Genomic DNA, 20,422 nt, shown 5'->3' on the forward strand with positions numbered 1-20,422 from the left:
GCCAAAGAGTACTGAACTTGTGGAATTTATTGCCACATGCAGCTGTGGAGGTCAGGTCATTGGGCGTATTTAAGGCAGAGATTGATAGGCTCTTGATTGGACATGGCATCAAAGGTTACAGGAAGAAGGCTGGGAACTGGGGTTGAGGAGGAGAAAAAAATAGGATCAGCCATGACACTGAATGACGGAGCAGTCTCAATGGGCCAGATGGCCTAATTCCACTCCTATGTTTTATGGTCTTATAAGCTATTCCCTCCAAGACGAAGTCACATAACCATGATCACTGTTGCAAAGTTCAATATCATGCAGTTCCCTGGATCAGCTAGGTACTGATAAAATACAGGTCAAATCCCAGCCACATTCACAGTAAGAGTTCAAACACATACCCATAATATTCAGTGACATTATCAACAGCACAGTGGCTTGGGGGTTGGGTAGGGAGTGGAGGGTGGGGGGGGGCAGAGAGAGGAGGGGGTTAAGGAGGGGGAAGGGAGAAAGATGCAGCACTATCTAGGTGGTTTAATGAGGTACCTACTGTACCTAATTGAGCAAGTTAAAAGTGCGATACCATATACAAGTTTAATTATCATTCATTGTATATTGATAAATGAAATATTGTTCCTCTGGGGCCAAGGTGTAAAACACAGTACATGCTCTCACAAACAGCCATTATAGTTACAAACCAGGACATACAAAATAGTATTAGCACTAGTCCCTGAGGACATGGCCTAAAGAGTGACAGGTTGACATAAAGTGTGAGGAGTATGTTTACGCAAGGCAATATAATGTTATTGTCATTATTATAATAAAACAAGCAGTCATATAAATATGTGAAACAGCAGCAATAAAAGATGAAAGTTGACCAGTGTGTCTCTAAGTTGGGGAGGGTTGTGGGGGTAGTAACTCTCCCAAATGATTCTTTTATCTACAAGGCAATGGTCCACTATTGGATGAATTGCTCTTCAATTGCCTGGAGAAATAAAAGGGCAATAACATACCAGCTCAACACATCCAAGACAAAACAGTGGATTTTGGTTAATTGGTTCTTCAGTTAAACAGGGCAACCACTTAATTGGGACAACTCTTAAAAGAACAAAAAAATTGAAAAGATAGCTGGGATTCCTTTCATTTATTTGAGACACTATGCCTCTTAACTAGGACAGGAGACAATTTCTCTTTAGCATCAGTCATGTGCACTGGTGTGACCATTAGACACAAAACTGCGCTTACAGTGAAGAGTTTTTAAGTAGTATCAGTAGCATGTGTTTGCGTACAAAAAGCAGTGATTTTTGTCACTGTTAGTTGGTGTGAAATAAACAGTATGACAATTCAGAACTGTTTTGCTCACTGCTATTTCAAGCATTCAGGCTAGGAGATGCAAGAAACAGACAGGAGTGAACAGGAAACAATTTCATTACTTCAACAAGTTAGAAACTACAAAGAATTAAGTTATCAACACATAATAGAAACATAGCAAACCTTCAGCGCAATACAGGCCCTTCCGCCCACATTGCTGTGCCGAACATGTACTTACTTTAGAAATTACCTGGGGTTACCCATAGCCCTCTATTTTTCTAAGCTCCATGAGATAATCTTAAAAGTTACAATGAAAATGAAGATCGAGAGGATGGAATCATCAAAAGCATTGTATGAAGGCAGTCCATTATCTGCAGTGGGTATCTGCGCTGATTTTGTTCATTTATAACATGGCATGTAAACTCCATTGATAATCAATACGTTGTTTTATGGTATTGTAGTAATATTGATACTGCTCCAATTTGTTCTGTATTTCATTTAAGTATGTAATTTTTTACTCAGTGAAGCAGTAGTATGTTTTTTTTAATGCCTTTTTAACTATTTCCATGAAACTTCTATAACAGCTTAATTGGGCCCAAATGTACAGCTCCCAGCGAGTCCCAGTTAACAGGAATCAACTGTACTTGATAATCACCTGCACACCATTTCTGTATTATGAATCGAGGATGCAATGCAGTTACTTATCCAGGTTTACTCAATGTACCTACTCCCCCCTCAGTAACTTACAACTACCTGATATAGCAAAGAGCAAGGCCACATACAACAATGCTGGCAGGTTCCCCTACTGCCTAATTCACAGCCTATTACATAACTGGAGAATGATGAGCTCTCAATACTGAGTCAGCTTATATAAACAGGAACCATGACTCATCCATCATGACAAAACTGCACAAGTCCCCACAACACCCGACAACCCTGTGATCTCAGTCTTGCAGGCTGAAGTCAGATCACCCTTAAGGAGGGTGGACCTTTAACAAGGCATCAGGCCCTGACAGTGAACCTGGTCAAGTGCCAAAAACCTGTGCTGACCAACTGGCTGGAGTGTTCAGGGACATCTTCAACCTGCTTCAAGATGGCATCAATTGTACCAGTGCCCAAGAAGATCAGGGTGACCCAACTTATTACCACTTAGCAGCAATCACAATGAAGACTTTGAGAGTTAGTTATGGATTGAATCAACTCCTGCCTCAGTAAGGACCTGGACCCATTTCATTTCACCAGTCACCACCACAGGTCTACAGCAGACACTATCGCACTAGCCTTCCATTCTGCTCTGGAGAACCACGATGACCAGAACACATTTCAGACTGTTGTTAATTAATGACAGCTTGGATTTCACACCGTCATTCCCTCAAAACTTATCGTCAGGCTCCAAGACCCAGGCCTCTATACTTTTCTCTTCAAGTGGATCCTCAACTTCCTCACATCCACAATCAGAACAGATCAAAAAATTAATCCTTCCCACTGACCATAAACAAATGAACATCTCAGCCTCTGTTCTACTCTCTCTATACCTATGAATGGGTAGATAAGTGTTGCTCCAATTCCATTTACAAATTCATCACTGTTGACAGAATAACAGAGGGCGATGAGGAGGCCTACAGGAGTGAGATAGGTCATCTGATAGAGTGGTGTAAAAACAACCTTACACTCCAATGTCAGCAACAACAAGGAATGTGGACTTCAGGAAGGGAAAGTTGGGAAAACTCATTGAGAGGACAGTGGTGGTAAGGGTAAGGACCTAAACTGGACCCAACACATTGATACAACCATGAAGTCTACTCTCTTAGAAATTTAAGGAAATTTGGCATGTCAGAAATTCTGACAAACTTCCACAGACGTATAGTAGAAAGCATTCTGACTGCATTATGGTCTGGTATGGGAACTCCAATGCACAGGAACTCAAGCGTCTACTGCAGACATCCCACCTCTCCTGGAAGATCCGGGAGTCTCCTGCAAATTGATAGCAGCTCCCTGACACCTGAAAATTATATACAATATCCCGGAAATCGATTTTTTTTAGAGCAAGCAAGCGTGCGGGAGGGGGAAGGGATGAGTTTAACAGATGTCATTCATTTATTAGCATAGCTAACGTTATTTAAACTAGCTGGCTAGCTGCTAAGGAGCTACTCAACTGCAGAATCCCACCTCTCCCGGGAGTCTCCGCAAATTGATGGTGCTGTCTCCCTGAAATGAGTGTTTGCAGGGTGGAATGTCTGCTACTGAGAATAGCATGCCATGAAAGTGCTGTGTTATTTATGTTAACTTTGTCATGTTTAACGTACTATGCTATTCTTATACACAGGGCGAGTATGTGTCCTGTGTGACATTTATACCCTATGTACACCCATAACAATGAAGTTCAACTCAATCCTGACTTGGAAATATATTGCTATTTCCTACCCAACACTGGAAACCCCAACAGAGCTGTGGGAATACTGCAACAAATACATCCAAGCTTGCAACTCATAATGTTTTCTCAAGAGCAACATATTCATACAAAAACAAATGCAGAAATATTCTTGAGATTAAAACCCAGGGTTTAGTACCTAATTACAGAAATGTCACTGGTTTACCATTTTTTAATGTTATCTTATCCATTAAGGCTACAAATGAATCATGAATTTTTAGTTTAAATCTTTACAGGAGCTCCAAATGTTTCAGTCCAGTAAGCAGCACCTCTTAGAAACATAGAAAACCTATAGCACAATACAGGCCCTTCGGCCCACAAAGTTGTGCCGAACATGTCCCTACTAGACTTCTCCATAGCCCTCTATTTTGCTAAGCTCCACATACCTATCCAAAGGTTTCTTGAAAGACCCTATCATATCCGCCTCCACCGTCATTGTCAGCAGCCCATCCCACACTCTCACCACTCTCTGAGTAAAACACTTACCCCTGACCTCACCTCTGTACCTACTCCCTAGCACCTTAAATCTGTGTCCTCTTGTGGCAACCATTTCAGCCCTGGGAAAAAGCCTCTGACTATGGTTGGGGTGGGGGGGGGCGGTGGGAATCAATTTAAAGAGACTAGGGGAGAGGAGGTTAGTTCACAAATAGAGAAAGCTAGTAGACAGTGTGTGAGGGAGGATAGGCAGGTGACAGAGAAGGGGAGCGCTCAGACCGAAGATGTAGGGGAGAAGGAAGAAAAAGACAATAAAGTTGTTTGCACAGTTAGGGATAAACAGAGAGGAAGAGGTGGAAATTTCTTAAATGCATCTATTTTAATGCTAGAAGCATTGTAAGAAAAGTGGATGAGCTTAGAGCATGGATTGATACCTTGAAATATGATGTTGTAGTTATTAGTGAAACATGGTTGCAGGAGGGGTATGATTGGCAACTAAATATTCTTGGATTTCATTGCTTCAGGTTCGATAGAATTGGGAGGGGCAAGACGGGGAGGTGTTGCATTGCTTGTCAGAGAAAATATTACGGCGGTGCTTTGGCAGGATAGATTAGAGGGCTCGTCTAGGGAGACTATTTGGGTGGAATTGAAGAATGGGAAAGGTGTAGTAACACTTTTAGGGGTGTATTATAGACCACCTAATGGGGAGCGAGAATTGGCGGAGCAAATTTGTAAGGAGATAGCAGATATTTGTAGTAAGCACAGGGTTTTGATGGTGGGAAATTTTAATTTTCCACACATAGACTGGGAAGCCCATTCTGTAAAAGGGCTGGATGGTTTGGAGCTTGTAAAATGTGTGCAGGATAGTTTTTTGCAGCAATACATAGAGGTACCAACTACAGAAGGGGCAGTGTTGGATCTCCTGTTAGGGAATGAGATAGGTCAGGTGACGGAGGTATGTCTTGGGGAGCACTTCGGGTCCAGTGATCAAATACCATTAGTTTCAATATAATTATGGAGAAGGATAGGACTGGACCCAGGGTTGAGATTTTGATTGGAGAAAGGCTAACTTTGAGGAGATGCGAAAGGATTTAGAAGGAGTGGATTGGGACAATTTGTTTTATGGGAAGGATGTAATAGAGAAATGGAGGTCATTTAAAGGTGAAATTTTGAGGGAACAGAATCTTTATGTTCCTGTTAGGTTGAAAGGAAAGGTTAAAAGTTTGAGAGATCCATGGTTTTCAAGGGATATTGGAAACTTGGTTAGGAAAAAGAGAGATATCTACAATAAATATAGGCAGCACGGAGTAAATGAGGTGCTCGAGGAATATAAAGAATGTAAAAAGAATCTTAAGAAATTAGAAAAGCTAAAGATATGAGGTTGCTTTGGCAAGTAAGGTGAAAATAAATCCAAAGGGTTTCTACAGTTATATTAATAGCAAAAGGATAGTAAGGGATAAAATTGGTCCCTTACAGAATCAGAGTGGAGAGTTATGTGTGTCGCCAAAAGAGATGGGGGAGATTTTGAACAATTTCTTTTCTTCGGTATTCACTAAAGAGAAGGATACTGAACTGTGTAAGGTAAAGGAAATAAGTAGGGTAGTTATGGAAACTATGATGATTACAGAAGAGGAAGTACAGAGCATTTAAAGAATATAAAAGTGGAAAAGTTTCCAGTCCTGACAGGATATACCCTAGGACCTTGAGGGAAGTTAGTGTAGAAATAGCAGGGGCTCTGACAGAAATATTTCAAATGTCATAGTGCATAACAGTGCATAGTTCCCTGAAGGTGGAGTCTCATGTAGATAGGGTGGTGAAGAAGGCTTTTGGAACGCTGGCCTTTATAAATCAGAGCATTGAGTACAGAAGTTGGGATGTAATGTTAAAATTGTACAAGGCATTGGTAAGGCCAAATTTGGAATATTGTGTTCAGTTCTGGTCACCGAATTATAGGAAAGATATCAATAAATTAGAGAGAGTGCAGAGACGATTTACTAGGATGTTACCTGGGTTTCAGCACTTAAGTTACAGAGAAAGGTTGAACAAGTTAGGTCTCTATTCATTGGAGCATAGAAGGTTGAGGGGGGATTTGATCGAGGTATTTAAAATGTTGAGAGGGATAGATAGAGTTGACGTGAATAGGCTGTTTCCATTGAGAGTAGGGTAGATTCAAACAAGAGGACATGATTTGAGAGTTAGGGGGCAAAAGTTTAAGGGAAACACGAGGGGGTATTTCTTTACTCAGAGAGTGATAGCTGTGTGGAATGAGCTTCCTGTAGAAGTAGTAGAGGCCAGTTCAGTTGTGTCATTTAAGGTAAAATTGGATAGGTATATGGACAGGAAAGGAGTGGAGGGTTATGGGCTGAGTGCGGGTAGGTGGGACTAGGTGAGATTAAGAGTTCAGCACGGACTAGGAGGGCCGGAATGGCCTGTTTCCGTGCTGTGATTGTTATATGGTTATATGGTCATTAGAAACGGGGATGGTGCCGGAAGATTGGCATTTTGCTCATATGGTTCCATTGTTTAAAAAGGGTTCTAAGAGTAAACCTAGCAATTATCGGCCTGTAAGTTTGACATCATTGGTGGATAAATTAATGGAAAGTATTCTTAGAGATGGTATATATAATTATCTGGATAGACAGGGTCTGATTAGGAGCAGTCAACATGGATTTGTGCGTGGAAGGTCATGTTTGACAAATCTTATTGAATTTTTGAAGAGGTTACAAGGAAAGTTGACGAGGGTAAGGCAGTGGATGTTGTCTATATGGACTTCAATAAGGCCTTTGACAAGGTTCCACACGGAAGGTTAGTTAGGAAGGTTCAATCGTTAGGTATTAATATCGAAGTAGTAAAATGGATTCAACAGTGGCTGGATGGGAGATGCCAGAGAGTAGTGGTGGATAACTGTTTGTCAGGTTGGAGGCCAGTGACTTGTGGTGTGCCTCAGGGATCTGTACTGGGTGCAGTGTTGTTTGTCATATACATTAATGATCTGGATGATGGAGTGGTAAACTGGATTAGCAAGTATGCAGATGATACTAAAATAGGTGGCGTTGTGGATAATGAAGTAGGTTTTCAAAGCTTGCAGAGAGATTTAGGCCGGTTAGAAGAGTGGGCTGAAAGATGGCAGATGGAGTTTAATGCTGATAAGTGTGAGGTGCTACATTTTGGTAGGAATAATCCAAATAGGACATACATGGTAAATGGTAGGGCATTGAGGAATGCAGTAGAACAGAGTGATCTAGGAATAATGGTGCATAATTCCCTGAAGGTGGAACCTCATGTGGATAGGATGGTGAAGAAAACTTTTGGTATGCTGGCCTTTAAAAATCAGAGCATTGAGTATAGGAGTTGGGATGTAATGTTAAAATTGTACAAGGCATTGATGAGGTCAAATTTGGAGTATTTTGTACAGTTCTGGTCACCGAATTATAGGAAAGATGTCAACAATATAGAGAGAGTACAGAGAAGATTTACTAGAATGTAACCTGGGTTTCAGCACCTAAGTTACAGAGAAAGGTTGAACAAGTTAGGTCTTTATTCTTTGGAGCGTAGAAGGTTGAGGGGGGACTTGATAGAGGTATTTAAAATTATGTGGGGGATAGATAGAGTTGACGTGGATAGGCTTTTTCCATTGAGAGCAGGGGAGATTCAAACAAGAGGACATGAGTTGAGAGTTAAGGGGCAAAAGTTTAGGGGTAACACGAGGGGGAACTTCTTTACTCAGAGAGTGGTAGCTGTGTAGAACGAGCTTCCAGTAGAAGTGACAGAGGTAGGTTCGATTTTGTCATTTAAAAAAAATTGGATAGGTGTGTGGACAGGAAAGGAATTATGGGCTGAGTGCAGGTAGGTGGGACTAGGTGAGAGTAAGCGTTCAGCACGGAATAGAAGGGCTGAGATGGCTTGTTTCCGTGCTGTAGTTGTTATATGGTTATCCACAAGATCAATGCCTCTCATCATCTTATACACCTTTACCAGGTCACCTCTCATCCTCCGTTGCTCCAAGGAGAAAAGTCCCAGTTCACTCAACCTGTTTTCGTAAGGCATGCTCCCCATTCCAGGAAACATCCTTATAAATCTCCTCTGCACTTTTTCTATGGCTTCCACATCCTTCCTGTAGTGAGGTGACCAGAACTGAGCACAGTACTCCAAGTGGGGTCTGATCAGGGTCCTATATAGTTGCAACATTACCTCTAGGTTCCTAAGTTCAATTCCACGATTAATGAAGGCCAATACACCGTATGCCTTCTTAACCACAGAGTCAACCTGCGCAGAGCTTTGAGTGTCCTATGGACTCAGACTCGTCCGCTCCTCCATACTGCCAAGAGTCTTACCATTAATACTATATTCTGCCATCATATTTGACCTACCAAAATTAACCACTTCACACTTATCTGGGTTCAACTCCATCTGCCACTTCTCAGCCCAGTTTTGTATCCTATCAATGTCCCACTGTAACCTCTAACAGCCCTCCACACTACCCACAACACCTCCAACATTTGTGTCATCAGCAAACTTACTAACCCATCCCTCCACTTCCTCATGCAGGTCATTTATAAAAATCACAAAGAGTAGGGGTCCCAGAACAAATCCCTGAGGCACTCCACTGGTGACCAACCTCCATGCACAATATGACCTGTCTACAACCACTCTTTGCCTTCTGTGGGCAAGCCAGTTCTGGATCCACAAAGCAATGTCCCCTTGGATCCCATGCCTCCTTACTTTCTCAATAAGCCTGGCATGGGGTACTTTATCAAATGCCTTGCTGAAATCCATATACACTACATCTACTGCTCTACCTTCATCAATGTGTTTAGTCACATCCTCAAAAAATTCAAACAGGCCCATAAGGCTGGACCTGCCCTTGACAAAGCCATGCTGACTATTCCTAATCATAATATACCACTTCAAATGTTCATAAATCCTGCCTCTCAGGATCTTCTCCACCAACTTACCAACCTCTTACTACCGATTCCTTAATGAGGCATACATGATTTTGATAGACAGCCTTCTCAAATGAAATCAACACCTACCACACCAGAAAATAATTCAAAAGATTATGTTTAGAAACTTAATTCAGATCGTTCACCCTCTATCTAGTCCAATCCAACATGGCCAGTTGCTGACCTATGTCAATCAGTGCATCTAATTTTAAAGTTAAAGTCTGTCCCGAGCCTTTTCGGCTCATCAGGCCAGTGCTTATGCTGGTTTCCGTGGCGTGAAGCGACTGAGAGTATGAGACTCCACCCCGAATAGGACGCCAGTCTATTGCGAGGTTAACCCCCAACGTTTTGCCGGTACCTACTTTTATTGGGAGTATAAAAGTTGCATTGTTTGCTGTGTAACCAAAACTATGTAGTCAGCTTTGAACTTGCTATTTGCTATGCATGTATCCAATTTAGTAGGAGAATGAAATCTTAAGAATGTAGAAGACAATGGTGTGTTAATGAGAGGTAGCTAAGAGATGTAGATTATGTAGTCAGCTTTGAACTTGCTATTTGCTATGCATGTATCCAATTTAGTAGGAGAATGAAATCTTAAGAATGTAGAAGACAATGGTGTGTTAATGAGAGGTAGCTAAGAGATGTAGATTATGTAGTCAGCTTTGAACTTGCTATTTGCTATGCATGTATCCAATTTAGTAGGAGAATGAAATCTTAAGAATGTAGAAGACAATGGTGTGTTAATGAGAGGTAGCTAAGAGATGTAGATTAGAACATGATTAAGTCAATGGGTAGAAACAATAGTGGTGGATGTACTTGTGATACGCAACTGTAGACCGATTGGATATGCTAATGCAACTAAACCAGGAGATTGCTATAAAAAATGCAATGTACAAGGATCGGTGGGCAATCATGACTAGCTCAATGACTGTCTCAGCTTTGATTTGTAAATTAAAGTTTAACCCTTCTTGAAGAATCTTCTGCGTCTCCTGGTCGTTTGTGGGGCACGAGAAACCATGACAAAATTGGCGACCTTGACAGGACCGGAAAGAGACCTGCGGAAAGGAAACGGCAGATTGGGGGACGCTTCCCAGTCCTCTAGGGACCCCCACAAGGCTAACAGAATTAAGGGTGCACCCAAACAAAAGGTAAGTGCTTTTTGCGACAATTTGGACTAAGAATTCTGTCGGTTTTGGGGAGGTCTTGGAGTCTCAGAAGTGTGGAACCACTGCCGAAGGGTCTCTCCGGTCCAAAGAATCTGGCAGAATTGGGGGTTAACAGGAGGCTCAGAGGATTGATCAAGAACACTGCAGTGAGGGTAAGTACAAATAAGTCAGTAAGAAGTTAAGTGAAGAAAAATTCCACGTGGTGTTGGTAAGTCCCTGTGGATACCGCTTCGTATAAAATGAAGGTCTGAATGGGCAGGGAAAGGGAAAATAGAGAAAATCCTCGTGGATACCGCCTTAAGAGATAAGGGTCTGAATAGACGAGGTGCATAGAGAAAATCCCTGTGGATACTGCTTCGTATGAAATGAAGGTCTGAACAGGCAGGGAAAGGGAAAATAGAAAAAATCCCTGTGGATACCGCTTCGTATGAAATGAAGGTCTGAACGGGCAGGGAAAGGAAAATAGAGAAAATCCTCGTGAATACCGCCTTAAGAGATAAGGGTCTGAATAGACGAGGTGCAAAGAGAAAGTTCTGTGGATACCACTCTGAATAGAGGTCTGTATGGGCAGAACAGAATAGGAAACAAGGACAGTCCAATATATAGTTTAAAGCGCTGGTAGATAGACGATAGACTAAGCATAGAATTAGAGTAAATAATATTATCCAGTAAACGAACTGTGAATCTCTGAAATACCTTAAAAAGAGAGAACAACATGACAGGTAAAGGAACAGCAGTAGAGATTCTGAGCAAAAAAATCCCGGTAAATAATTATGAGATCACAAAAACTTCAGAAAAATGGGAAAAGAGAACCAAAAACCTGGTCACAAAATGGCCAAGAGAAGGAACGTTTGATGTAAGCTTGTGCGAAGAAATGGAGGCACTAATTAAAAATTACAAACCAAAAGATAAATCTAAGAAAAGAGGGCAAAAAAGAGAACGAGAAATGGAAGTGCTAAAACTCTTCAGAATGGAGGGAAAGGCTGAGGAGGACAGGTAGAATATTGATTACAAGTGAGGAAGACACTAAGGTGCTGGAGAAACAGCCTGTTAGAGAGAGAGGAATGTACAGTGAGAAGCTGGCTTCAGCTCCGTACCCGGATGTGAAAGAAACAGTAAAGCCCCCTCCCTATAATAAGGAAGGAACCCCTAAGCAGTGCCCCCTGCTGACGGGAACAGTAAACATGCAGGGAGAAGTACAAGTTTGGGATAATGAGGAGGAAAAAAGACAATACGAGAAGGAAAAAGCGGCGATATGGAAGGAGATACAGGCAGAAAGGATAAAGGTGGAACAGGCAAAGAGAGAAATGAAAGAAGAGATTGAACGGTTGAAATACTTGAGAGAGGAAAAGAATATGAGGAGTATCGGTTATACCATAGAAATGAACAGACTAGAAAAGAAAGTGGCTCATCAGGGCAGGAAGAGATGAGGCATTCAAGAGGAAGTGGAAAAAAGATAGGAGATGAGAGTCTTGGAGAAACACATGAGAGAAGGGAATCAAGCACGAGTAAGGATCATGAGAAGTCCCTGCCACAGATGTACAGACACGGACAGGAAGAAAGAGAAGGTGACTCATTGGAGGAGCAAGAGTTAAGTGGAGAGAGAGAGGATGCGAGAATTTGTGGGGAAGAGGTAGGAGGCAGAAGCCTAGAAGAGCAGAAGGAGGTGGTAGGGAAGCGACTTGCGGAAGTAGAGAGAGAGCTAGATAAGTTACTGAGAGGGAATTGCCAGAGGAGATGCGAAAAATACTCCAGGGGCCAACAAGTATTGAATCAGGACAGAAAGGAAGGACTCCACAGGGAGACCGGGGGAAGAAGAGAACCCCGGAGAAATTTGTCTGGGAGGCAGTAAAGACATACCCTGAGACAGATGGGGAGTGAGGCGAGGAGGAGAGCCAGGGCAGGTGGGAAGAAGGAGGAAGAATGATGCCGTTATTAAAGGATCAGGTCAAGTGCAGTACATCCCTTGGAGATCCCAGGACCTAGAAGGGCTGAAAAACACTCTGCCCAATCTACATGAAGGAGCAGGGAAATGGATTAGAGCCTTTGAAGAAGAAACGGCGGGACGATTATTGGCTATGGGAGATTTGAAGGCACTATTGATAAGGTTGATGGGAACCTCCAAATTTAACGAACTAATGGAAATGGCTGGCATAGTAAACTCGAACGACCCGAGAACTGATGGAGACGGGTTTGACAGAGTGAGGCAGAGGGTATGGCAGGCCCTCAGGAAGCTTTATCCACCCAAAGTAGACCCCAAAGCCTTAAAGGGGGATCCACTGGGAGACACTGAAAACCCAGCAGCTTATGTAGAAAACTAGTTGAAAAGGTGGAGACTGGAGTCTGAGCAAGAGGTGGAAAATAGCTTATTTATCACCACACTGTTCCGACATAGCATTCTGGATGCAATGCCTCCGCAAGTAAAATCCAAACTGGAGGAAGTGGATGGGCTGACGTCAATGACCCCGCAAGAATTTAGAGTCCACGTAGTCCATGCAGTTGAGAAATACCGGAAAGACAAACGAAGGTTGGCTGAGCAGCAGGAAGAGGTGCAAAGAAAGTTAATACAAATGCAGCTCGAAGAACTCAAAAAGGAAAAAGAGAAAAGCAAAAAGATGCTGCCAGCAACCACCAGTCCAAGTACAGCCATCGAACTGGATGAAGCACCGCTATATGGAGGAACCGATCATACTGTAAGACAAGGGCCGGAAAACCCCATGCCAATAATCAACGTCTTTGGAGGAGCATTCCCACAAATGCCCTATCAGGCTAAGTTCAAACAGCCCAGACAGGACTGGAAGTCCCAAGGAGGGGGACAGAGGAGCTATGGGCAGAGGGGAACAGTGAGGAAACAGGGGGAAAGAGAGGTAGAGAGATTGTGCTGGGGATGTAGTCAGCCAGGTCACATGAGAGGAGATTGTCTGTTTACACCATGGCCTGTCACACACCAGCAGGAACCGATAAGAAGGGAACTAATGTTTAGCCAAGGACCAGCCCCCACAGGTCCAAGCAGACCTATGAACCCCTATGCGAGGTATTAGGGGTGCCCCGAGAACTCAAGTGGGAAGGGACATTACCCAATGATAACAAGGGAGGCAGACGAGGAACCCATTGTTCAGGTTATGTTAGAAGGACAACTGACACCAATGATGATAGATACTGGAGCCACGTACACTTGTGTACAGCCACAGTATGCCCTTCACCTTCCCATGTCAGGAAAGTTTATTAAGACGGTAGGGTTCTAGGGGAAAACACAGTTGACACAGTACACGGCTCCAGTGCAGTTGAGAATGGGAAATAAAGGAATTGTTTTGCCGGTGCTAGTATTTAAAGGAACTCCGATTAATTTGTTAGGCAGAGATGCCTTATTGAAACTGGAATTAAAATTAGAATGCACCAGAAATGGGCTGAGTGTGGAAAGAGCAGGGGCTCAATTGATAGTGCGAGAAGACAAGAAGGCTAATGTTTTTTGGATAGGAGACATCACAGATCAGATTCAGGAAACCTGGGAAAAATGGAAAAAGGGCATGCAGGCTATATTACCCAGGGCGGTAATGCCCAAATCTGAGCTACATTGTAGTGATTTTTGACAAGACTCAGAACAGGGAGTTAGAGAGATGGCACCTGGAGGCATGTACCCAACAGCACCTGGAAGGGGAGGCTGTGATCATTGGAAAGCAAGGGGCAGCTTTACAAGTTAAGTGGAACACCTTTTAAGAAAAATGGTACAGGATACTGGAGGCTGCGCCCCACATAACGTTGTTGGTAAACAAGGGATATCAGTCTAAAGACTTAGGACCCTTAGTTAAGAGTGCTGAAACCATAACAGTGTGGAGGAAAATCACGCCAGAGGTGTGGATATCAGAAGACAACAATTGCATTAAAATAATGGTAAGTGTAGATATGGTAGGGACAGTGAGAGAGGTCGAAATAACTCCCCAACCACACATGCCATTGCTGGGAAAGGAAAGAGGCCAGCAGAAAGATAGAAGGTTAGATGAGCTGCCATCTATTCTGTGGTCACAGCATGACACGGACGTAGGGAAAATAAAAACAGCTAGTCCGGTGGAAATAAGGTTGAAAAGGGGAGCAATTCCATCCAGGAGACAATACCCTCTAAGACCAGAAGCAGAAGAGGGAATAGCATCGACAGTGCAGGGGTTGCTTGAAATAGGAGTACTTAAAAGAACAAACAGTCCATGCAATACCCCGTTGCTGCCGGTCTTAAAAGCAGATAAATCTAAGTGGAGATTGGTGCATGATTTGCGAGCGGTAAACAATGTGGTAGAGGACTGGCCAGCGGTAGTCCCCAACCCACACACGCTTTTGACTAATGTTCCACTAGAGGCAAGTTACTTTTCAGTGATTGATTTGTGTTCAGCTTTCTTCAGCATTCCTCTGACCGACCAGTGTCAGTATTTGTTTGCATTTACTTACAGAGGTGCTCAGTATACCTATACCAGAATGCCGCAATGGTTTAAACATTCACCACATGTTTTTAATCAGGTATTGAAGGCAGACCTAGAGGGCATGCCATTGGAAAGTACATTGTTACAGTATGTGGATGACCTGTTGATTTGCTCCCACAGTGAGGAACAGTGTGAGCAGGACACTATAACTCTGTTAGAGAAGCTGGCGCACGGAGGACATAAAGTATCCAAAAAGAAACTGCAATTTTGCACGCAGCAAGTGGAATACTTAGGCAGGGTAATATCCAAGGGAGTGAAGGCGATAGCACCAGATCAGATTGAGGCAATAACTAAGGCCCCAAAACCCCAGACTGTAGGGCAGATGATGACGTTTTTGGGAATGGCAGGGTATAGATCAGATTGGATAGGAGAATATGCTGAGATTGTGGCACCTTTGAGAAAGATAATGAAAGAAGCAGGACATACAAATTTGAAGAACGGCTTACAGTGGAATGGAGAGGCGGAGATAGCTTTCAATACTATTAAGCAGGAATTGCAGTCAGCACCAGCATTAGCTTTGCCTGACTACGAGAAGGTTTTTCATTTGTATGTATCCAACCGACAAGAGGGTTATGTCACAGCGGTTCTAACACAAGAGACAGGCACAGGAAAAACAAAGCAGCCGATAGCATACTACAGTACGAGACTAGATGAGGTGGCTCAGAGGTATCCACCCTGTTATCAGGGATTGGCGGCGCTGTACTATGCATATGAAAAGGCATCATCTGTAACCCTGAGCTATCCTGTGACTCTGTACACACACCACAAAGTAGCAGGATTGCTGGAAAGAGGGAAATTTGTGCTGATGCCAGCCAGGATAGCAGCGTATCAGATACTATTGACATTTCCAGACATAACTATACAGAAATGCACTACCAGTAATATAGCCGATTTTGTCCCTTTTTTGTAGGGAAGACAATGGCATTTGCCAAATTGAGAGCAGATTTACGGTCAGAACCACTAGAGCATACATGTCAAACTCAAGGCCCGCAGGCCAAATCCGGCCCGCGGTGGGATTATCTTTGGCCCGCGAGATATCTAATTACTATTAAAGCTGGCCCCAGTAATCGAAGCGCCTATGGCGTATGATATGGCTAATGCTGAGTTTATTCAGGTACCAGGTTTTCAGGGTTTTTAGTGTTTATTCGGCAGTCTTGCTTGGCAGTCTTTTTCATAAGAAACGGAATTTGTAAAGTGAAACACTTTGTAGTTATAGCAGAGACTGAGACACATGAGAGCAGGCTGACAAAACGGAGGCAACGAAAGCTGCGTTCGCACGCGTCCGACTGATCCGGCCCGCATGAAGCTGCATTTTGCTCAATCCAGCCCATGACCTAAAATGAGTTTGACACCCCTGCACTAGAGGATGCAGATAAAAAGGTTCTGTTCGTAGATGGCTCTTGTTATAGGGATTATGATGGAAATCATGCAGAGTTCTCAGTAGTGCAGCTGGATCCGTCGAACTATAAGATTATTAGGATGGAGTCCTGTCCCCAACCGTGTTCCGCCCAACTAGCGGAAATCAAAGCCCTGACAGCTGCGTGTGAAATGATGGAAGGTGAGAAAGTAGACATCTATACTGATTCGGCATATGCTCATGGAGTATGCCATTTGTTCGGGGCAGTGTGGAAACAGAGAGGTTTTAAAAAAAGTAGTGGAGACCCCATACAACATTGTCAGTGAATTCTAGACTTAATAAAAGCCATGATGAAACCTAAAGCATTGGCTATAGTAAAATGCCAGGCACATAAAAAGGGAAATGATGTAATAACAAAGGGAAATCAAGCTGCGGACGAGGCAGCCAGAAAAGCGTCTGGATGTACATCAGCTGTCATTGCCCCCCAGGTAAACCTAGCTCCAGAAACTGTGGTAGAGGACCTAAATGAAATACAAGGTAAGGTAACTTTGGCAGAACAGACAATGTGGAGATGAAGGGGGGCCAAGCAGAACCTGGAAGGCTTGTGGAGCATGGAAGACGGTTTGTTGGTAGCGCCCACCCCTCTACTGATGATTCTGACTTCAGAAGCGCATGGGATTGACCATTGTGCAAGGGGGGGAAGTGATAAAGAAAATAAAGAAGGATTGTTTACTAAGGCAATGTATAAGTTGAAAAGTCTAAGAAAGGAAGTTAACAGAATACAGGGTTCGGACATCAGTTATTTGACTGGTTAGAAAGTAGACTCGGAGGATGGGAAGCATGGCTGACTAAAATGGCAATAACTGTCAGTATTGTATTGTTGAGCTGTGCACTTGTGCTGTGCTGTTTTCTTCCTTGTCTCAAGTCTCTTGTACTGCATGCTGCAACCAAACAATTTCCGATGCTCGTGGCAAATACTGAAGCAAGCTTAGTGGAGAAAGAAACACTGAAAATGTATCGTTACAGCCTACAACACCTGCAGGATGAACAAGAGCAAAACGACAGTGTGGGAGTAGACTGTAAGAGCTTCTGAGTTTTTTTTCCCTGTCTCAGGTACAAAAGGACAGGTTTTTGGCTCAGCAGCCCAGGGTAACAGGGAGAGAATACTTTGAGGTCTTGGCGCAGAAAATTATAGTTTAACCCGAGGTTTGGGAATAAGTGCTTGAGTTTATTGGGGCTTTTGTGCGCGGACTCTTAGTCTTCTTTCTCTGTGTGAGAAGGGGGATATATTGGAGTATAAAAGTTGCACTGTTTGCTGTGTAACCAAAACTATGTAGTCAGCTTTGAACTTGCTATTTGCTATGCATGTATCCAATTTAGTAGGAGAATGAAATCTTAAGAATGTAGAAGACAATGGTGTGTTAATGAGAGGTAGCTAAGAGATGTAGATTAGAACATGATTAAGTCAATGGGTAGAAACAATAGTGGCGGATGTACTTGTGATACGCAACTGTAGACCGCAACTGTAGACCGATTGGATATGCTAATGCAACTAAACCAGGAGATTGCTATAAAAAATGCTATGTACAAGGATCGATGGGCAATCAGCGACTAGCTCAATGACTGTCTCAGCTTTGATTTGCAAATTAAAGTTTAACCCTTCTTGAAGAATCTTCTGCGTCTCCTGGTCGTTTGTGGGGCACGAGAAACCACGACACTTTCAGCTGGGTGGACTGGAGCAATGTGTGGTTAAGCGCCTTGCTCAAGGACACAACACAGTGCCTCGGCTGGGTCTCAAACTCACGACCTTCAGATTGCTAGTCCAATGCCTTAACCACTTGGCCACGCACCACACATCTAATTTTATAAATGTCTGATTATTAAGCCAGCCTGAGGCAGATTGGCACCCACGCCGGCCAGAGGCAGACCTGCATCCAATCTGGCCAGATGCTGACCTGCATCTGTTTTTATGAAATTCTGATTACTAAGCTCAGTGCTTAAACAATTTTTAAATTAACAAATACATTTTACTGCCAGTAAAACAATAAACCAATTTTACATGCTTAGACAAAGTATCACTGCACTGGAACATTAATACTCTTTGCCCAGATGGAAGTTGCCCTACCAAGAGACCCCAGGGTTTTTTGGTTTGTATTAACACTGCCAGTACCTGCAGTATTTTCTTTTCAGAAAGCTCTAACAACACAGCATTTTTGGAGTATTTATAATGTACATTTATTACATCAATAAATGGTTGCATGTTCCGACAGTGGCCTGAGAAGTTGACTGTTTATCATTCCACAAGTGCTGCCTGACAGGCTGAGCTTTTTTTCCAATATCTTATGTTTCTGCAACAGCTCCCCAAAATTTTTTATCTGTCAATATAGTATTTGTCAGCTAATACCATGATTTAAATCAGGGCAGTTTTGCAGCTGATCCACCTCCCATGAAACAGGAAGCTTTCTGAATAATTTAGTTTGGCAAAGGACTGTGAATGACTTGACAAATCAGATCTGTGATACACAAGTTCAAAGTAAACTTATTATCAAAACATATGTCACCATTTTCTTACTGTACAGCTGAGAGTCATTTGTTTGTTAGCATATTCAATAAATCCAACACCCATAATGGAATCAATAAAAAACGCACCAAAAGTACTGAATGTGCAAAAGACAACACACTGTGCAAATGCAAAAAGTTTAAAAATAAATAATAATTATAATAAATGAGTAAATAAAATGCAATAAATATATTGCACGCAGACTTGCTCAATGATGGGGAGGGCTTTACCCATGATGGACTGTACGGTATCTACCACTTTGTGTTGGATTTTCCATTCAAGTGCATTGGTGTTTCCATGCCAGGCTGTGATGCAGCTAGTCAATGTACACTTCACCACGTGTCTATAGAAGTCCGTCAAAGTTTTATATGTAATTTCTTTGAAAAATAGAGGGCTATGTGGTAGGGAAATTCTAAGCAGTTTCTAAAGTACGTTACATGTTAGAGTATGAGCACAACATTGTGGGTTGAAGGGCCTGTAATATGCTTTAGTTTTCTATGTTTCCTGCTGAATCTTCACAAACTTATAAGTAGAGCCACTGCCATGTTTTCTTTGTAATTGCACTTCGTGCTGGGCCCAGGACAGGTCCTCCAAAATGATAACACATAGAAATTTAAAGCTACTGACCCTCTCCACCTCTGATCCTCTGAACCTGCAGTTTCCTTCTCCAGAGGTCAATAGTCAGCTCCTTGATCTTGCTGACATTGAGTAATGACTTCTTGTGGCACCACTCAGCAAGATTTTCACTCTCTCTCCTATATGCTGATTTATCAGCACCTCGATCTGGCCTACGACAATGGTGTTGTCAACAAACTTAAATATGGAGTTGAAGCTGTGCTTAGCCACGCAGTCATTAGTGTAAAGTGAGTACAGCAGGGGGCTAAGCACATAGCCCTGTGGTGCCCTATGCTGATGGAGATTATGGAGGAGATGTTGTTGCCAATCCGAACTAACTGGGGTCTGTGGGGAAATCGAGGATCCGATTACACAAGGAGGTACTGAAGCCATGGTCTTGAAGCTTATTGATTAGTTTTGAGGGGATGTAGTCGATAAAGAGCATCCTGATGTATGTATCTTTGTTGTCGTCCAGATGTTTCAAGGTTGAGTAAAAAGCCAATGAGATGGCATCTGCTGTTGACCTGTTGTGCTGGTAGGCAAATTGGAGCGGATCCAAGTCACTTTCAAGCTGGAGTTGATATGTTTCATCACCAACCTTTCAAAACACTTCATCACTGTTGCTACAGGACGATAAGCATTAAGGCTGGTTACTGCGTTCTTAAGCAGCTGTAAATTGAAGGCTGCTTGAAACAAGTGGGTCTCAGACTGCCAAAGCGAGAGGTTGAAGACATCGGTGAACACTTCAGCCAGTTGATCAGCACAGGTCTTAGGTACACAGCCAGGTACCCCGTCTGGCCGGTGTCAAGTAATAAATACCGAGGGAAATGCCATCCCCCCAGTCCTCTCCCTCTCCTCTAGTCCATCACTCCCACCTTTCATCCCCTTCCCCCCCTCAATCCCTGCCCATCATCCTGTCCCACTCCCTCACCCCTCTCTACACCGTCCTGCCCACCCTAGCACTTCGCCCCTCTCGTTCTAGCCAACCCCATCCCTCAGATGGTCGCCACGCCAGCCTGAGAGCCTGTCACTTACCCCACAGCCAGGTTCCCTCCACGGAGAGATGCGAGAGAGCCGGGAGCCCAGTACCGGATCTGATGCTTCTTACGCACGGACCGCCTGAATCCCAACCCCGCCTCATCGTTCTCTT

General features: G+C 43.1%; 1 protein-coding gene across 3 annotated transcripts in view; it reads right to left on the bottom strand.

Moving 5' to 3' along the window:
- samd8 (sterile alpha motif domain containing 8) overlaps window positions 1-20,422 on the bottom strand; it is an 83,492-nt gene extending 63,070 nt beyond the window's left edge. The window contains exon 1 of one of the 3 annotated variants that reach the window (XM_073025712.1): window positions 20,308-20,422. The gene's annotated coding sequence lies outside the window, so the exon portion shown is untranslated. The remainder of the gene's footprint in view (window positions 1-20,307) is intronic. The other 2 variants (XM_073025714.1, XM_073025713.1) reach the window with 2 other exon arrangements.

This window comes from Hemitrygon akajei, chromosome 21 (genome assembly GCF_048418815.1).
Source record: "Hemitrygon akajei chromosome 21, sHemAka1.3, whole genome shotgun sequence".
In the NCBI taxonomy this organism is placed as follows: domain Eukaryota; kingdom Metazoa; phylum Chordata; class Chondrichthyes; order Myliobatiformes; family Dasyatidae; genus Hemitrygon; species Hemitrygon akajei.